Genomic DNA, 19,430 nt, shown 5'->3' with positions numbered 1-19,430 from the left:
TGTATGGCATTTAAGCTTTTTCACAATCTGGCCTTGTCTTATCTTTCTAGCTAACTGAGATCTGGCAAAGACCTTGGCTTAAAAAGGCTAAGCCCTCCCACTGCATCAGGCCATCTCTAGTCATCCTGATCTATATCTTGCCATTGGACCCAGATGGCTCCAGAGGAGAGACTGAGGCTGGTGACTTTGCAGAGCCCTCCCTCAAATCTAATTCACTTGCATGCCATGATATCTCCTTCCTGATGTCATGGTCCTCTTTGAGAACAAAGGACAAACAACAACCACTACCACCTTTGGTATTGTTCCTCACACTCAGCACTCCACTGCCCATATCCACATCCTTGTATAGGCTTTCCCCAAGTGGGGAATGTGTTTCTTCCTCACCTCCACCTTTTGGGATCCCCTACTTTCCTTCTAAGCTCAGCTCCAGCACAGGCACACACATGTTCATGTTCTCTCTCTCAAACACCCTGAGTCAGACACTGTTTAGTTTTTGTCTTTGTATCATTAACACCTAGCTCTGTAGCAAAGGGCTTTAATAAATGCTTATGGACTAATTTTTAGAATATTGTACTCAGTACTGGGGATACAAAGACAGAAAAAAAAACAATTCTTGACTTTCAAAGGTTGTGTTCTATTGGTTGTTTACAAAGTACTTTATACCTATCAATCCTCACAACTGGCTGTGAAGTAGATACCAGAGGAATTATTAGCTTCATTCTGAAGGCAAGGAAGTTGAAGTTCAGACAGTATGATTTGCCCACAGCCACACAGCTAGTGGTGCAGTGGATAGAGGGCCGGGCCTGGAGTCAGGAACACTCTTCCTGAGTTCCAATCTGGCCTCAGACACTTACTAACTTTGTGACCCTGGGCAACTCAGAAACCCTGTTTGCCTCAGTTTCTTCATCTGTAAAATGAACTGGAGAAGGAAATGGTAAATTGCTCTAGTATCTTTGCCAAGAAAACTTCAGTAACTACAACAACCCAACTAGTTGGTAAGAGTTGAAGGTACATTACAAACCCTGGTGCCTCCTGACTCCAAGTCCAACATTCCCCACCTTACAATGATGCCTCTACAGTTATGTCCCTATAGTTTTCTGGGCCTACAAGCAAAGCCTTTAATCTAATCAGAGGAATGAAAGGGACCATTAAATGTCATTGTGCATTTTTCTAGCTGTAGACAGGATGATACCCAAACCAGCCTCTCTTATTCTATTTTCACTTCTGTCGCCCATTCTCCACTTTATATTTTCTCCCCTTAGCCACAGAGAAGAGACTTAACCTTAGTTTCACTTAACTGCCCCTTCTTCCATTCACTCTCTACAATGTAATCTGAAACGGGATGGTTTTTACATGTGGATTTCAAGCTAGGATACAAAACAGGCCACTGCCATTCACCTTCCACTGCTTCTGCAATAATAATAATATTAACATCTCTTTTATATAGCATTTTACAAAGTACTTTCTTCACCATAAGACTGTGAAATAAGTAATACAAATGTCACCTTCATTTTACAGAGAAAACCCAGGATCCCTCTTCGACCCCAGTAGTAATTGTATATCAGAGAGCTAATACATGTTGGAGATGGGGTTCAAACTGAGGTCTCCAGGCCCCAAGTCCAGTGCTATATGACACTGTAGAGAAGATTGCACTAACCTTTTTCCTCTTATAAGGGAAACGGAGGAGAATAGGATGTGTCTGCATAAAGAACTAAGAAGTCCCTCTCTATTCATAGACAGGGAAAAAGGAATGGGTGGCCACTGTGACAATACTGTGGTGGGCAAATTTTACTTTATCCCTGCTGGTTAATTTATCATCAAAAACCCTCTGAATGGGGTGCAGTAAATTCTCATATTTATTATTTACATACATTTATTAACAAGATAGATGGTTCTTAATGATGCTATTTATGTCTGCTCTCCAGAGTTAGCAGAGCAAAGTGGTACTTTCTATTAATACATTTCACTAAGAATTGAGATGTGCAGCAAAAAAAAAAAAAAAAAAAAAAAAAAGGGTATTCAGTGTTAATTTATGAGGAGCAAGAGAAAACATTTTTGCTTGAAATAATTACACCTGTAATTCTTGGCTCCTCTTGAAAATAGAATCATTTTGTTATTGTTCAGTAGTTTCAGTTGTGTCCGACTTTTTGTGACCCCATTTGGAGTTTTCTTGATAAAGATACTAGAGTGGTTTGCCATGTCCTTCTACAGCTCATTTTAGAGATGAAGACACTGAGGCAAACAGGGTTAAGTGACTTGCCCTGGGTCCCACACCTAGTAAGTACCTGAGGCTGGATTTGAACTCAGGAAGGTGAGTTTTCCTGACTCCTGGCCCAGCACTCTATCCACCATACCATCTAGCTACCCTTGAATAGAGAATCATAGAATTTTGTAAACAAAAGGTGTCTTGCATGTTGTCCAGGTCCAATTTGCTGGTTTTACTGAGGAAACTTAGACCCAGCAAGGCTAAGTGACTTGCCAATCACCGATGGCACAGCTAGGCCTGGAACTCAGTCCAGCATTATTTTTACTTGGATTTATGTAATGTTCAGTATATCTTTCTCTCCAAACCTTCCTCTCTTTCCTAAATTTCATATCACTGTTGAGCCCACCACTACACTCCCATTCACCCAGGCTCACAACCTTGCTGTCATCCTCATCTCACGTTTTCAATCCACTGTTGAGTCTCCCCATCTCTCAAGTTCCCCTTCTCTGCACTCCCTCAGCTGGCACCCTCAGGCAGGCCCTCATCATCTCATGCCTCATCTACTGCAATATCCTTCTAATTAGTCTCCTTGCCTTAATTCTCTTCCCACCACAATCCATCCTCCACTCAGCAGATCTGACCACACCACTTATCTGATCAATAAACTCCAAAGGCTCCTCATTACCTGCAAGATCAAATGTCAAATGCTTTGTTTGATTTTTTTTTTAAAGCCCTTCATAACCTGGCCTCTTCCTTCCTTTCCAGTTCTTTTGTATTTTCCTCCCCTCCATGTAACCTACGATCCCTAATACTGCTCCTCACACATGACCCTCCAATCTTTCAGCTCTGTTTTTTCACTGGCTGTATCCCATGTCCAGAATGCCTTCTGCTCCCTACTTCTACCTCCTGGCCTCTTTCAAGACACAGCTTAAATCTCAGGTCCTCCCTCCCCTCCCCTCTTGCTAATGACTTTTCTCTGAGATTACCTGCTGTATATACCTATTGTATATATCTTGACTGTTTGGTGTTCTGTTTGGCATTCAAAGCCCTTCAGAACACAGCCCTACCCCCACCCGTTATATTTCCAATTTTCTTACATCTTACTCTGCACCATGTACTCTTTGATCCAGCTGACTAGCCTCCTGGCTGTTCCACTAACAAGACACTTCCATCTCTCATCTCTGGGCGTTTTCTCTAGTTATTCCCCCATGCCTGGAAAGTTCTCCCTCCAAGTGCTAACTGAAATACTGCCTTCTACAGAAAGGCTTTCCCAATCCCTCTTAATTATAGTGCCTTCCCTCTGTTAATTACTTCCAATATATATTATATATAATTATTTCCAATATATAGTTTGTTTGCTTGTTGTCTCTCATTACACTGTGAGCTCTTTAGGACAGGGACTCTTTTGCCACTTTTTGTAGCCCCAGGGCTTGGCACAGTGCCTGGAAAATAGTAGTGACTGATTGCATGTACATATATTTGCATGTTATCTTGCCCATTGAAACTGAGTTCCTTAAGGTCAAGAGACTATGTTTTTACCTTTTTTTTTTTGATCCCCTGAATGTGGTACAATACCTGGCACATAGTAAACACTTAAATGCTTATTGATTGACTGATTTGAACTTATTTTTAAAAACAGTTTGCCATTCAGAGAAATTTTGATAAATAGAAGGAAAATAATTAAATGATTCCCCCTATCAACCCAAACAGATGAACAAACATACTGGAAAAGTAGCATTAAAGTACATCAGTTTCCTTCTTGAGCACAGGCCCACCTACAGACTCCCATCTGTACGTGGTTTATTCCAAGAGTAGAAATAAACCATGCATATTTCTCCTACACAAGGAGTATGCCATTAGGATGGCTGAGTTCCTGAAACAGCTAAGCCATATACAGGACAAGACCCAGTTCATTTGCTGATGCTATGTGCCTTTACTATGGGTTCTCCATGACCCAGGATTTGGGGCAGGTGTTCATATAGCCCAAAATAAGCAATGAAATGATTGAAATTGTCTTGCTCCTGCCTCACTAGACGAACACTGAAAACGCATTTGACTAGGAGCTGTCAGATGCCATATAGCCATATATAACTGATAAGTGTGGGGAAAAAATCATTTGTAACACCCCCACAGGCAAAGCTCCAAGGGCCAGGGGTGGGGAACCTGCAGCCTCGAGGCCACATGCTATTCAAACAAAACAAAAGGTACCGTGGCTTATGCCATTTATTAAATGCTACTTTGGGTAGCAATGTCTCTGACAATAATATCCTCTCCATTAAAATACATATTATTGCATAAATGCAAGTCAAACTATAGTTTTAAACTAAAAATAAACACTGATTTCAACCTTGCACATAGATTCAAAATTGTGTAGACCAAAAACATTTTCAAATGCTTGGGAAACTTGCATTCTAATAGCCTTTCTGCTCTTCAGTTGTATCTATATTTCCTCTTAAAGTTACAGAGGATCAAAACATTTTGTCCCTATGCTAAGACAATGTAAATAAAAAGAAACATTAGGATTAAAAAGATTCAATGTTAAATGCAGAAGTGGGGAGGCAGGGTGAGACAGCAGTTTGTTGGAAAGAAATCTTGAGGTTCTGATGAACTGTAAAATTCAAAATGAGTGGGCCAACAAAGCTAACTGTCACCTAATGCCCGGACTATTGCAATATCTTTCTACTAGATTTCTCCGGCTCAAATCTCTATGCTCTCCAACAATGATCTTGGACTTCATTAAGAAAAGCATAGTATCCTGGAATGAGCAGGTGATGGTTCGGCTATATTCTTCTCTGGTCAGACCACATTTGGAATACTGTGCAGAATTCTGGATACCATATTTCAGGAAAGCTATTGATAAGGTGGAGCATATCCGGGTAACGGCAACCATTATAGTGACAGCCTCTACTATATACAAGCACCACTGATTAAAAGAACTGGGTGTATTTAGCCTGGAGAAGAAAAAACTTAGGGGGGAGAGAGACTTGATGGCCTTTTTCAAGCATCAAATGTTTGTCATGTAGAAGAGAAAAAGGGATTGGTTTGCTTGGCCCCAAAGGGCCGAATTACTAGTAATGCATAGAAGTTGAAAAGAGATTTACTAAGCTAAGCTTAAAGTAAAACAAAACAAAACAAAACAAAACAAAACAAAACAAAACTTCACAACATTTAGAAATATCAAAGAATTGAATATCAAGGGAGGTTACCAGATAAGGAGTCCCAGTGAAAAAGGGAATCCTTAGAGATGGTGAGGTCCTCCAGATGTTGTTTGCTGATTACATCAAGCCGTAGAACACTACAGAGAACCAGCACCACTCAAGAATTTGGCCTGACAATAGACATTGGGAAATATGAATGTATGAAGAACGTCACTTGTGCAGGTTATACTATATGATTGGATTTCTGAGTCAGCCCATCAGAGTGAAAGATTGTGCATGTGTGTGTATGTTTGTTGGCCAAACAGTGCAGAACAATAAGCTGGACCTATAACTGGTGGAAGAGAACAGAACAGAGTGCCGTTAAGAAATTGCCCGATGCTTTCAACTATTCCAAGACGCTCCCTGAACCAAAACACCATCTTTTTAATAACAGTATTTTTCTGGTGATGTTGTTTAGTTTTAATAGCTTAAAACTGCACTAAGATTTTTGGGACACTCTGTATAGCCAGGTTATATATAGCCAGGACTTATGGAATGTCACAACCTCCAAAGAATAAAAATTGTAGGTTATCCAAAGGATAATGGAAATATTTACAATACGTGTAGTAAATAGGTGTGACATGATAACAATGTATAATTCTTAAGCAAAAAGTGGCCTAAAATATATATATACACATACATGTGTGTACATAGACATGTCCCCATGTTTACACATACATACAGACATATACACCCACATACACACGTATAAGGCTGGTCTTCACCTTCTACCTCTGTTTTCAGTGTAAAACCTCTTGATCAAATCTAATTTCCAGACAAATATATTTTTTACCAGCCATTGTTATAGATACACTTCATCCTTGGCCAATGACATCTTATTCCTATATGTTAACCAATGGTTTAGAAATCCAAATTTTCTAAACCACTTGAGTACTTTTCAAACCAGTATCTCGAAGTCCAAAGATGCCCTAAAATCTTCCGTTATTTGTCCAAATCCCTAGTAGTGGGAACTACTAGTTCCTACTAGTAGTATCATTTGTCACTATATGAATCAACAGAATTTGTTAGTGGAAGTCAGGTTTGATAATCATATTTCATCTTTATTTCAACTTTTCCTCTTCCCCAAACGAGTTCTCCCTCCTATTTTCCATTCTGTATATGGTACTAGTGCTTTCTCAGTCAGCCAAATTCAAAACCTATGCATCATAATACATAATACATTTCTTATGCCCAATCATTCAGTGCCATTGAATATTCATATAATACAGATATACACATGCACACGTTGTTCAGTTGTTTTTTCACTTCTGTACAACTCTTCATGACCTCATTTAGGGTTTTCCTGGCAGAGATACTGGAATGGTTTGCCATTTCCTTCTTCAGATCATTTTACAGATGAGGAAACTGAGGCAAACAGGGTTAAGGGACTTGCCCAGGGTCCCACAGCTAGTAAGCATCTGAACTTGGGAAGATGAGTGTTCTTGACTCCAGGCCTGGCACTCTATCCACCACGTGACCTAACTGTGCCTGTACGTATGTATATGTGTGCGTATGTTTGCATCTCCCTTCCAATACCAGTTGTCAAATGCAAGTTCTTATTTCCATTACCATGTTACTGGTTGCAACAGTCTCTTAGCTGATTATCTTCACTCTAGTTTTCCCCTTACTCCAATATTTTCTGCAGACTGATGCCACATTGCTATTTAAATAAATTGCAGTACAGTGGGAAAAGCTTTGGATGGACAGTTAATGGGATTCGGGTTCTATTCCTAGGCCTGCAACTAACCTAATGTATGACCCTAGGAAGAAAAATAAATCAAACAATGTATCTAAGCTGCTCTGCTTTTTTATATACAAAAGGCCAATGCTATCATTTGATGATTTATTTCTAAGGAACCTAACCTTTTAACTCTAATATTCTATTGCCAATGTACATAGTTCCCTGAAGAAATGTGCCCAATGTGTTATGACAGTCAGAAAGGCCAGCAAAATTGCAGGTAATGTGAGGAACAGTGCTGAAAAACAAACAGAAAGAATCATCCTAACCTTGAACTAAATCATGGCTCTCCTCCTAAAATACCATATATGGTTATGATGGTAGAAAACCTCCAAGTTTCCTAAGTTCTTATCACTTTAATGTATGGTTTAAATTTTTTTTCTAACTCAATTACTCGACACTTACAACATAGAAGCTGTTATTTTTCTGCCATTCACATTTATTATCCAGAAAAGCTTTCACTATACACTTTCTCCTTTACCTCATTTATAAAAATGCTCAATTAAACTCTTCCTTGCTATGGCGATCTTATTGCTGACAACTTTCCATCCAGAAAGGTGCCTGCCTACTCTTAAAACTGGAGAGTTCCTATGCTCAAGCAGCTTACATTCTGTAGGAGAGACAACACGTAGCCGCAGAAGTCTATATAAACTAATGCAACGTCATTTTTGGTGGCACACGCTACTAACAGCTACGGGTATCAAGAAAGCCCTCATGTGGTGAATGGATCTGAGCTTTGAAGGCAACTAGGGTTTTTAAGAGGCAGAGGTGAGGAAAGAGTACTTTCTTGGCATAGGAGACAGTCTCTACAAAGGAAGAGGGATAGGAGAGGAAATTATGTGTGAGAACAAGAAAAATGACCAATTTGGGTGAACTACAGAATGGCTATTGGTCAGTCCTGTCAGTCATGTCTGACTCTTCATGACTCCCCTATGAGGTTTTCTTGGCAAAGATACTAGAGTGGTTTGCCATTGCTTTCTCCAGCTCATTTTACAGATGAAGAAACTGAGGTAAATATGATTAAGTGACTTGCCCAGGGTCACACAGCTAGTAAGTGTCTGAAGGTGAATTTGAACTCAGGTATTCCTGACCCCAGTCCCAGCATTCTATCCACTGTGCCAACTAGTAATATTTAATAAGGTGAAAAAGGTAAGTAGGAGTCAAGATATGAAGGAATTTCAACGCTAAACAGAAGTCTGTATTTAATCACAAAAATAATAGGGAGCCACTGGAGTTTATGAATTAGGGGAATGACATGGTCAGATAGATCTGTGATTTAGGAACATTATGTAGGCAGCTATATGGAAGATGTGCTGGAGAGGCAAAGACTTAAGGAAGTAAGACCAAATGCAAGGCTATTGCAATATTACAGGAGTGAGGTAATGAGAGCTTGCACCAGGGTGGGCATCTAGGTGCTTAAAAAATGCTTGTAGATTAACTGTTGTGGGTTCATTGATGAATAAACCACATATATCAAGAATCCTTGGAAGGAAAACCTCCATAGCAAAAGTATATATTTAATCAACATATAATACCATGAGTGAACTTACATTCTTCTTCCTTGGGATCAAGTTGGGTAACACATGACAGAGAACCTCAAAAGACTCAGCAAAAGAAAGGACTACTATTGACTTCTGTTGATTCATGTGGGCACAAACAACACTTCTAGAAAGGCCCTAAAACCCATTGCCAATGGTTATGCGGTCTTGGGCAAGAAAATAAGACCATAAGGGCAGAAGTTGTATTTTCCTCACTTGTGTTTCCCACTGCAAGGGAAGCAGAAGAAAACAATTAATTTGGGAAATAAACAGTTGACTGAGAAGGTAGTATCTGAGAATAAGATGTGGATTTCTGGATTATTGCTTAGAAGAAAAGGAGAACAAGCGTTTGAGTGCCTACTATGTGCCAGGCATTGTACTAAGTGCTTTATAAATATTATAGGGTTGACAGATTCCTGACCAGTGATGAAGTACACCTAACACAGGCTGGTAAGAATGGAGTTGCTCAAGGTAGGTGGTGCCAAGATGGCGGCTGGAAAGCAGGGACTAGCGTGAGCTCCCCACCAAGTCCCTCCAAAAACCTATAAAAAATGGCTCTGAACCAATTCTAGAACTGCAGAACCCACAAAACAGCAGAGGGAAGCAGGGCTCCAGCCCAGGACAGCCTGGATGGTCTCTGGGTGAAGTCTATCCTGCACGGAGCTGGGAGCAGAGCGGAGCAGAGCCCAGCGTGAGCAGCGCAGACCAACCAGACCAGGAGCCGGGCGGAGTGTGCCCTAGTGCCCTGAATCAGTGAGCTGCAGCAGTTACCAGACTTCTCAACCCACAAACACCAAAGACAACAGAGAAGGTTAGTGGGAAAAACTGCGGGGAGTGGAAGGAGTTCGAGGTTTGATTACGGCCCCGGGGGCAGTGGAGGTGGGGCAGCTACAGAAGCACAGCTGCAGTTGCTTCTGGCCCCAGGCCCACCTGGTGGGAAGAATTAAGTGGTGGATCAGAGCAGGAGTGCAGAGCCTGCTGAAGATCTAAGCCCAGTCCGGGTTGGGGGTTCTTGGGGAAGGAGGAGTGCTGGTGTGGCAGAGCTGGCACATCCCCCCAAGCGTGGAACATAGAACTCTTTAGTCTACAAGCAGTCATACCCTGATGAAAAACTCAAAGGTCAAGTTGGTTGGCTGGGAATATGGCCAGGCAGCGAAAACGCACCCAGATTCAGTGGCAGACTTTGGATTCTTTCTTTGGTAACAAAGAAGACCAAAACATACAGACAGAAGAAGTTAACAAAGTCAAAAAGCCTACAACAGAAGCCTCCAAGAAAAACATGAACTGGTCCCAGGCCATGGAAGAGCTCAAAAAGGATTTGGAAAAGCAAGTTAGAGAAGTAAAGGAAAAATTGGGAAGAGAAATGAGAAGGATGCGAGAAAACCATGAAAAACAAGTCAATGACTTGCTAAAGGAGACCCAAAACAATACTGAAAAATATACTGAAGAAAACAACACCTTAAAAATAGACTAACTCAAATGGCAAAAGAGCTCCAAAAAGTCAATGAGGAGAAGAATGCCTTGAAAGGCAGAATTAGCCAAATGGAAAAGGAGGTCCAAAAGACCACTGAAGAAAATACTACCTTAAAAATGAGACTGGAGCAAGTGGAAGCTAGTGACTTTATGAGAAATCAGGATATTATAAAACAGAACCAAAGGAATAAAAAATGGAAGACCATGTGAAATATCTCATTGGAAAAACCACTGGCCTGGAAAATAGATCCAGGAGAGATAATTTAAAAATTATTGGACTACCTGAAAGCCATGATCAAAAAAAGAGCCTAGATATCATCTTTCAAGAAATTATCAAGGAGAACTGCCCTGATATTCTAGAGCCACAGGGCAAAATAGAAATTGAAAGAATCCATTGATCACCTCCTCAAATAGATCCCAAAAAGAAATCTCCTAGGAATATTGTTGCCAAATTCCAGAGCTCCCAGATCAAGGAGAAAATACTGCAAGCAGCCAGAAAGAAACAATTTGAGTATTGTGGAAACCCAATCAAAATAACCCCAGATCTCGCAGCTTCTACATTAAGAGATCAAAGGGCTTGGAATACAATATTCTGGAGGTCAATGGAGCTAAGATTAAAACCAAGAATCAATTACCCAGCAAAACTGAGTATCATGCTCCAAGGCAAAATACGGACTTTCAATGAAATAGAGGACTTTCAAGCTTTCTCAGTGAAAAGACCAGAGCTGAATAGAAAATTTGACTTTCAAACACAAGAATCAAGAGAAGCATGAAAAGGTAATCAAGAAACAGAAATTGCAAGGGACTTACTAAAGTTGAACTGTTTTGTTTACATTCCTACATGGAAAGATGATGTGTATGATTCATGAGACCTCAGTATTAGGGTAGCTGAAGGGAATATGCATATATATATATATGCATATATATATATATAAGTGAATGTGTATGTATGTATATATGTATGTGTGTGTATATATATATATATATATATATATATATATATATATATATATACAGAGAGAGAGAGAGAGAGAGAGAGAGAGAGAGAGAGAGAGAGAGAGAGAGAGTGGGCACAGAGTGAGTTGAAGATGAAGCACAGATATCTAAAAGAAATAAAAGCAAATTAAGGGATGAGAGAGGAATATATTGAGAGAGGGAGATAGGAAGAGATAGAATGGGGTAAATTATCTCGCATAAAAGTGGCAAGATCAAGCAGTTCTGTAGGAAGAGAAGAGAAGTCAGGTGAGGGGGGAATGAGTGAATCTTGCCCTCATCAGATTTGACCTGAGGAAAGAATACCATACATACTCAATTGGGTATCTTACCCCACAGGAAAGAAGGAAGAAGATTAAAAAAAAGGGGGGATGATAGAAGGAAGGGCAGATGGGGGTGAAGGTAATCAAAAACAAACACTTTCAAAAAGGGACAGGGTCAAGGGAGAAAATTCAATAAGGGGGGATAGGTTAGGAAGGAGCAAAATATAGTTAGTCTTTCACAACATGAGTATTGTGGAGGGGTTATACATAATGATACACATGCGGCCTATGTTGAATTGCTTGACTTCTTAGGGAGGGTGGGTGGGAAGGGAAGAGGGGAGAGAATTTGGAACTCAAAGTTTTAAAAACAGATGTTCAAAAACAACAAAAAAGAAGTTTTTGCATGCAACTAAAAAATAAGATACACAGGCAATGGGTTGTAGAAATTTATCTTGCCCTACAAGAAAGGAAGGGAAAAGGGGATGGGAGGGGAGTGGGGTGACAGAAGGGAGAGCTGACTGGGGAACAGGGCAACCAGAATATATGACATCTTGGAATGGGGGGGAGGGTAGAAATGGGGAGAAAATTTGTAATTCAAACTCTTGTGAAAATCAATGCTGAAAACGAAATATATTAAATTTAAAAAAATGTGCATTAAAAAAAGAAAAAAAAAAGAATGGAGTTGCTCAAGACTGAAATTTTGAAGACACAATGGGCAACAAAAGTGACATTCGTCTGAAAGGTCAATGTGGATGCACAAAAATGTGCAGAAGATGGAAGTAAGGCCAAGTAACAGAAGAACTAAAGCTCTGAATGAATTGAAGATGGTGAGGAATGCTAAGGACACCAAACAGGTTGTGGTTTTTGCTTTTTGGTTTGTGTATGTTTTTGTGTGTGTGTGTGTGCGCTCGCTAACAATATTGGGAGAAAAAGGAAGATCAGAGAAGGAATAGGACCTTTGCTTAGGGTGGACAGCAAGTTGATAACTGATAACAGAGAGACGGAGAGCTACTCCATTTGTATTTTCCTTCTGTTTTTTATTTTCTACAAAGGGGAAAGACCTTTACATTGGAAATGACAGAAAATAATTAACTTAAGATGAGCAAGGAAATGGCAAGAGAGGCTCTAGCCGCCTTTGATGAGTTTAAGTCTCCTGGTCCAGATGACTGAAACAACTGGCAGATATAATGGCTGAGCTATTTTCCATGATATCTGAAGGACCATGGAAAATGCAACAAGTACCACAAGACTGCAGAAGGGCAAATATCCTGATTTTTAAAAAGAGAAAGAAAAAAGAACAAGAGTAGAGTCTTCAAACTATAGGCCAGCAAGCTTGATTTTGATTCCTATGAAAATTTTAGAATGGATCACTAAAAAGATGACTGGTGAACATGTCAAAAAGAGCCAACACGGCTTTATCAGGAACAGGTCATGCCATATTAACCTCATTTTAATTTTTGACAAAATTACTTAATCAGTAGCTCAAGAGGATTCCAGGGCTATAGTTCACCTTGATTCTATTTTTTAAAAATAGTTTATTATTTTTATTTTTTCAATTGACAAACATTTAAAGAAACCCAGGAGTAAGGGGTGGTATTTACAAAGATGCTAATTTAGGCTTGATGTCAGATAAAACGTCCTAACAACGAGAACTGTTCAAAAGCAGAATGGTTTGCCTAGAAAAGTGACAGGTTTTCCTTCCTTGGAGGTCTTCAGGGAGAGTTTGGATGACCACTTGTTGGGCATGTTATACCGGGAATTCCTTTTCTGTATGGGTTGGACTAGATGGCTACAGAGGATGCTTCTAACTTTCAACTACTGTGATTATGGGGGCCATTTTTAGTTGTCTTGATCTATATCTTGCCATTGGACCCAGAATGGCTCTGGAAGAGAGAGTGGAGCTGGTGACTTTGCACAGCCTGGCCTCACCTAAATCCAATTCGCTTGCAAGTCATGACACTGCCTACTCTATGTCATGGTCCTCTTTGAGAATGAAGGACAAACAACAATCAACTATGACCATGTGGTCTTCTGAGTATATAACATTCCCTTGCCCTTTTTACCTATTCTGTTGTTTTTTTCTTGATAAGTTACGTTTGTCCAGAGTCATATTCTAGTCATGGGCTTCCTCTCACCAAGTCTCAGTGACATTTTTCTTCTTGTATTACAACCTCTACCTCCTCTTACTTTTTGACTATTCTTTGTTCATTTGTGCATAGATAATTGAAAGCCCTGGGTTTTACGAGTCAATCTCGTCTTGTAATTTGTGTTATTTTTACCTGAGTTTTATGATCTCCTATACTTTTCATTAAATGGGAGAGTGATATGAAATATCATTTTAATTATCCCTCTCTTTATAATTTTTATCTACATCAGTGGTGTCAAACTCAAACAGAAACAGGTGTAGGGTCCATACTGATTTAGAAAATGACATTTTAATATTATCTATGTTCTACTGCACTTTTATTTATTTTGTTAAATATTTCCAATTTTAATTTAGTTCAGGCTACACTCAGGAATGTTGCAGGCTACAATGTAATCTATCTACTATGTGTCTTTTTAAAAATATGAACCTCACTATAAACAATGTAGAATATAATTCTAATCTAAAAATCTACCACTGACTTACTGATTGCTGTATATTATACTTGGAACATGCCTTCATCTGACACACCAGCTTTTCACTCTGTAAAATATAAATGCTATTTGCTATTTACCTCCTAGTATAAGAATTATAGTACTGAAAGACAGCCAAGATAAATTTGAGGGGACAAGATATAAGCTATCATAGGCAAATGTTCATAAGAAGTTTAAAGTTGGTAATTCACAGCATGCAAAACTTGGGCACAAAAGTATTTTCATGTCAATGGAATTAAAGAACAAAACAGAAACATCTACTCATCCAAACAACGAACGGAGGACATATTTTTAGAAGTATTACAGCCAAGCAAAAGCAAACTGCCTGGCAACATTTACAGGTTGACTCCCATTTAACTAAATCCTCCCCCTACTGATCCAAATTTCCCCCAAAGCCCAACTCCAATTTCACTTCTTGCACAAACCCTTTGTTAACTTCTCCAATCCTCATTCCCCTCCCTTTCCTACTGAGCTTCTGCTCTACTAAAATCTGTACCACATAATTTAGTACTTCTTATGGAATATGGTGCAGTGGGTAGAGTTCGGGGCCTAAAGTCAGGAAGACCTGAGTTCAAATATGGTCTCCAACACTCACTAGCTGTGTGACCCTGGGCAAGTCACTTAATCTTGTTTGCCTCAATTTCCTCATTTGTAAAATGAGCTGGAGAAGGAAATGGTGAACCATTCCAGTATCTTTGCCAAAAAAATTCCCAAGAGATGGACATGACTGAAACAACTGAACAACAACATGGAAAATTACAAATCATCATATAAATGTAAAAAAAAAATTTCGTCAGTTTTCTCTTTCCTCAACTAAACTGCACACTACGTGAAAACTAGGAACATACTTTTGATTATTTCTCTATCCTCTCTAGCAGGGGCCAGCAATCTATGGCTCACGGGCCACATCTGGCCTGCCATCTGCTTTGGTACAGCCAGCGTACTAAGAATGTTTTTTCATTAAAATGTACTCCTCATCTGTAAAATGAGCAGAAGAAAATGGCAAACCACTCCAGTATCTTTGCCAAGAAAACCCCAGATGGGGTCAGGAAGAGTTGGACATGACTGAAAAACGACTCAACAACAACAAAATATCAATGTGCCATTCTTAGCTCATGAGCTTGTCCCATAGTTTGCGAAACCCTGCCCTGGCATTTCACTCAACAATATGCATAGGGCAGGTGTGACAATCCATAAATATTTAACTATCTGACTGCCCTCTCTACAGCACGCACTGGGGACAGTTCTGAGAGAAGACGGAGCAGAGTAGATGGCTTAGTCTTAGAATCAGGATGACTGGGATTCAAGTGCTCATTGTGACACACTAGTGGTGTGAACATGGGCAAGTGACTTAAGCTGCTGGGGCACCAGGCAACTCTCTAAGACTGCAAATTACAGACTGCAAATCTTCAACAGTGGATAAAGCTTGAATACCAGAACTTTCCCATGCTGATGAAGTCACAAGTCTAAAGACCTAAATGGACTATGGAATGCTGCTGGTGTTTGCCATGAAGCCTGTGGTACTTTCAGGTAGGGAGGGTAGCTGATGAAAGGTATACTTTGAAATGTCTCATTTTGAGAATATTCCAATCTTATAATAACCCCTTCCCATCCCCACCCCCTTTTAAAACAAGTCAACGACTGATGAGAATATAATGACCCTATAACCAATATCAAATAAACACCAAACACCTAATCCTGTAAAACTACATGGATTCAATGACTGATTTTGATAGACTTAGCCCTTCTCAGCAATGCAAGGACCTAAAACAATTCCAAAGGACTCATGACGGAAAATGCCATCCACATCCAGAGAAAGAACTATGGAGTCAGAAACCAGAGCGAAGCAGACTATTTTCTTTTTTTTTTCCTTTCTCATGGTTTCTCCTATTCCTTATAATTCTTCTATGCAACACGGCTACTGTGAAAAAGTGTTTAATAGGAATGTATGTGTAGAGCCTTTATCAGAGTGCAATGCGATCTTGGGAAGCGAGTGGGGAGGAAGGGAGAGAAAATTTAAAATTTATGGAAGTGAATATTAAAAACTATAAATAAATCAATAATTTGAAGAGGGGAAAAAACTATATGGCTTCCCATTATAATTACAACCTATTGCTTTGTTAATTTTAAATAAAAAGGAAGGATATCAAGTGAACATGAATATGTAGAGAATCCACATGAACTCTTTATATGAGAGATAAGTGGGAAAGGGAAGGGGGAAAAGAATAAGCATTTATATAGTGTCTACTATGTGCCAGGCACTATGCTAAGTGCTTTTATAACTATTATCTCATTTGATTCTCACAACCCTTTGAGGTAGGTACTATTATTTTAGGAAATTAAGGCACAAAGGTCAAGTGACTTGCCCAGGGTCACAAAGCTAGTAAGTGTCTGAGGCTAGATTTGAAATTAGTTCTTCTTGACTCCAGGGCCAGAGCTCTATCCACTGCATCACCAATTGCCTCTGACTACACACTAAAATTACAATCTTACTTATCAATACAGGATATAGTAATAATACAGTATAATAATATATTTGGGGAAGGTGCCCAAATCTGCAATTTCACAAGTTTGGGGTCCTCTCAGTGTGGAAACTCCCTCCTCCAAAACAGACTGGCAACTCATTTTTAGCTTGGTGTTTTAGAGAGTTACCGAGGACGCTGAGAGTTTAAGTGACTTGCCCCATGTTACAAAGTAAAATCATAGTATAGTATGTGCCAGAGTACAGCCTGAACCCATCTTCTGACTCCAAGGCCAGGATTCTATTTACTACTGCCTCTCTAATAATACATTAATGATTCCCATTATGAAATGTAAAAACATGTATTTGTCAAAATAGTAACATCATAATAACACCTTTCAATAGCTCTGCAATTCAACTGATTAATGCAAACTGCAACCATTACATGTTTTAGCAAATACTTTGTGAGTTCTTGTTGCCAAAGAAATTCATTACCTGATCAGCAGCCTTCTGTTACTGAATATCTCTGGGCCTTAGCAAGGCTGGTCCTTGGATGACAGACATATAGAGTCCAGTGTTGGTCTGTAACTGTAATAATGACAAGAACAATAATTTAAATTTCTGGAGTATACAGAGCGCTTTCTTCACAACAACCCTCTAAGACACAGAGTGGATTTTTTTTCTTATTTTACAAGTTAAGGAAATTAATACATAAAAGTAATATGACTTGTCCATTATCATACACCTAGAAAGCGCTAAGAACTGTAATCTCAGTCTGCCTCTTCTGATGACATGTCCAGTCCTTTTCCCACTATACCATGCCAGCTCCCAAAACTCTCCAGGTTTGAGAGCTGGCATCAGTTCCAAGAATGCAGAATAACCTCTATGCCATGAGGTGGTATTAGAAGAGAGCTTCAATCTGACAGCCTTATGTTTCCGGTTTCATCTTGAATATTTCCAGGTGGATATGTCACTGACACCTCAAATCCAGCGTGTCAAACTGAGCACGTTATCTTCCCTTCTAAACTAGTTCCTTCCTCTACACTTTGACTATTTCTGTTCACTGGCATGGCTATCATCCCAGCATCCTCAGCTTCTAATTTTGGAATCAGCATTGATATCTCCCAGTCTTTATCTTCTCAACAACCCAGTGAGGTAGGCATTATCTCCATTTGACAGATGAGTAAACTGAAATCCTATTGTTCCTACTTCTGCAATCTCTCTTATATCTGGCCCATCCTTTTCACTCCCATGGCAACCATCCCAGTTTAGGCCCTAACAGATTATTCAAATAGCTTCCTTGCTTCTCTTTTTGCCTGCATTCCATCTCTAATACATCTTTTACATCCCAACCTGAATATTCTCCCCCTCTATCCCTCCTTCCATTCTTATCTTGTCCTCTTCTTCCTCCTTACCTTTGCTCATGTTGTCACCTATGCCTGCAACATGCTCTGCCTAACCTGACCCCAACAACCATCTGTCATAAGACTCCCTTCAAAGCCCAACTCAAATATCTCCTCCATGAAGCCATTCCTAACTCCCACGATGAAAGTAATATCTCTCTTATACAGATTTTGATAGAATGCTGCCTGGATCTTTCCTTTGCTTTTTACCAACTCAAGATTATCTCCATTCTACTCACATGCTGCTGAAAAGAGCTAGAGGAAATCATGCAACTAAGTGTTCCGGATCCACTACAACTTTATGCTGTCTAATCCTAACTATGCCTTCACCACAGCAAGAAAATCCTTTTACTCTTCCCTAATTCTCTATCCCACACCCCACAGAGGATCTTTTCCCTTCAAGCTTGTCATACCATTCTTTCTTTTTAAAAATTTTTTTCCATCTTGTTTTAAAAATTTTTAATTAAGTTTTTTATTTTTATTTTACAACACTCAGTTCCTAATGATTGTGAGTTCCAGATTTTCTTCCCCCCCCCCGCCCCACCCCGAGACGGCATGGAATCCGATACATCTTTTACATATAACTTCGCATTAAACTTATTTACACAATAGTCAAGTTGTAAATAAAAATTATGACCAATGGAATGAATCATGAGAAATAAGAAATAAAACCAAAACAAAAATAACAAAAGAGGAGAAAAAAACAAAAGAAGAAAAAGAAAAGGAGAGCAAATAGTTTGCCTTAATCTGCATTCAGACTCCATAGTTTTCTCTGGATGTAGATAGCTCTCTCCATCATGAGTCCTTTGGAGCTGTCTTTGAGCCTTGTATTGCTGAGAAGAGCCAAGTCTATTAGGGTTAGTCATCACAGAATTAATATATCTGTGGTTGTGTTTAATATTCTCCTGGTTCTGCTCTGCTTGCTCAGCATTATATCATGTAGGTTTTTCCAGGTTATTGTGAAGTCTGTATCTTCCCCATTTCTTATAGAACAGTGGTATTCCATTACTTTCATATACCACAACTTGTTCAGCCATTCCCCAATTGATGGGCATCCCCTTGATTTCCAATTCTTTGCTACCACAAAAAATGCTGCTCTAAATATTTTTGTACATACAGGTTCTCATACCATTCTTGACCTTCCAACCTCTAAGCTAAGGTCCTCACTACATACTTTACCAGGAAAATAGAGACCATTTGGATGAGCTCCCTCTTCTTCCTACCATGACTCTCAAAACCTCTTGACATTCATCTCATTCTTTCCGCCTTTACTTCATTCTCTAATGAAAAGATGACACTTCTCTTCACCAAAGCTCTACATGTACTATTGATTATAGCTCATTCCAACTTCTCCAGAAGATCACCTTCCAAATTATTCCCCTCTAATCTTCAATTTTCTATTTATTGGATCATTCCCTTGATGCAAAAATCAAAAACATACCCATATCTCCCATCATGGAAAAAAACAGAATGTACCACCCCTTCAAGATTATCATCCTATATGTCTCTTCCCTTTAAGTT

The 19,430-nt window shown here is 39.4% G+C and overlaps 1 protein-coding gene across 2 annotated transcripts in view; it reads right to left on the bottom strand.

Annotated features, from left to right (window-relative positions):
• Positions 1 to 17,090, bottom strand: part of WASF1 (WASP family member 1) — a 65,427-nt gene extending 48,337 nt beyond the window's left edge. For both annotated transcript variants that reach the window (XM_036765964.1, XM_036765965.1), the window contains exon 1: positions 17,002 to 17,090. The gene's annotated coding sequence lies outside the window, so the exon portion shown is untranslated. The remainder of the gene's footprint in view (positions 1 to 17,001) is intronic.
• Between the last annotated feature and the right edge of the window lie 2,340 nt (positions 17,091 to 19,430).

This window comes from Trichosurus vulpecula, chromosome 7 (genome assembly GCF_011100635.1).
Source record: "Trichosurus vulpecula isolate mTriVul1 chromosome 7, mTriVul1.pri, whole genome shotgun sequence".
NCBI classification, from domain to species: Eukaryota; Metazoa; Chordata; class Mammalia; order Diprotodontia; family Phalangeridae; genus Trichosurus; species Trichosurus vulpecula.
Note: the sequence above shows the minus strand (reverse complement) of the source record. Positions and strands in the feature narration are given on the sequence as shown.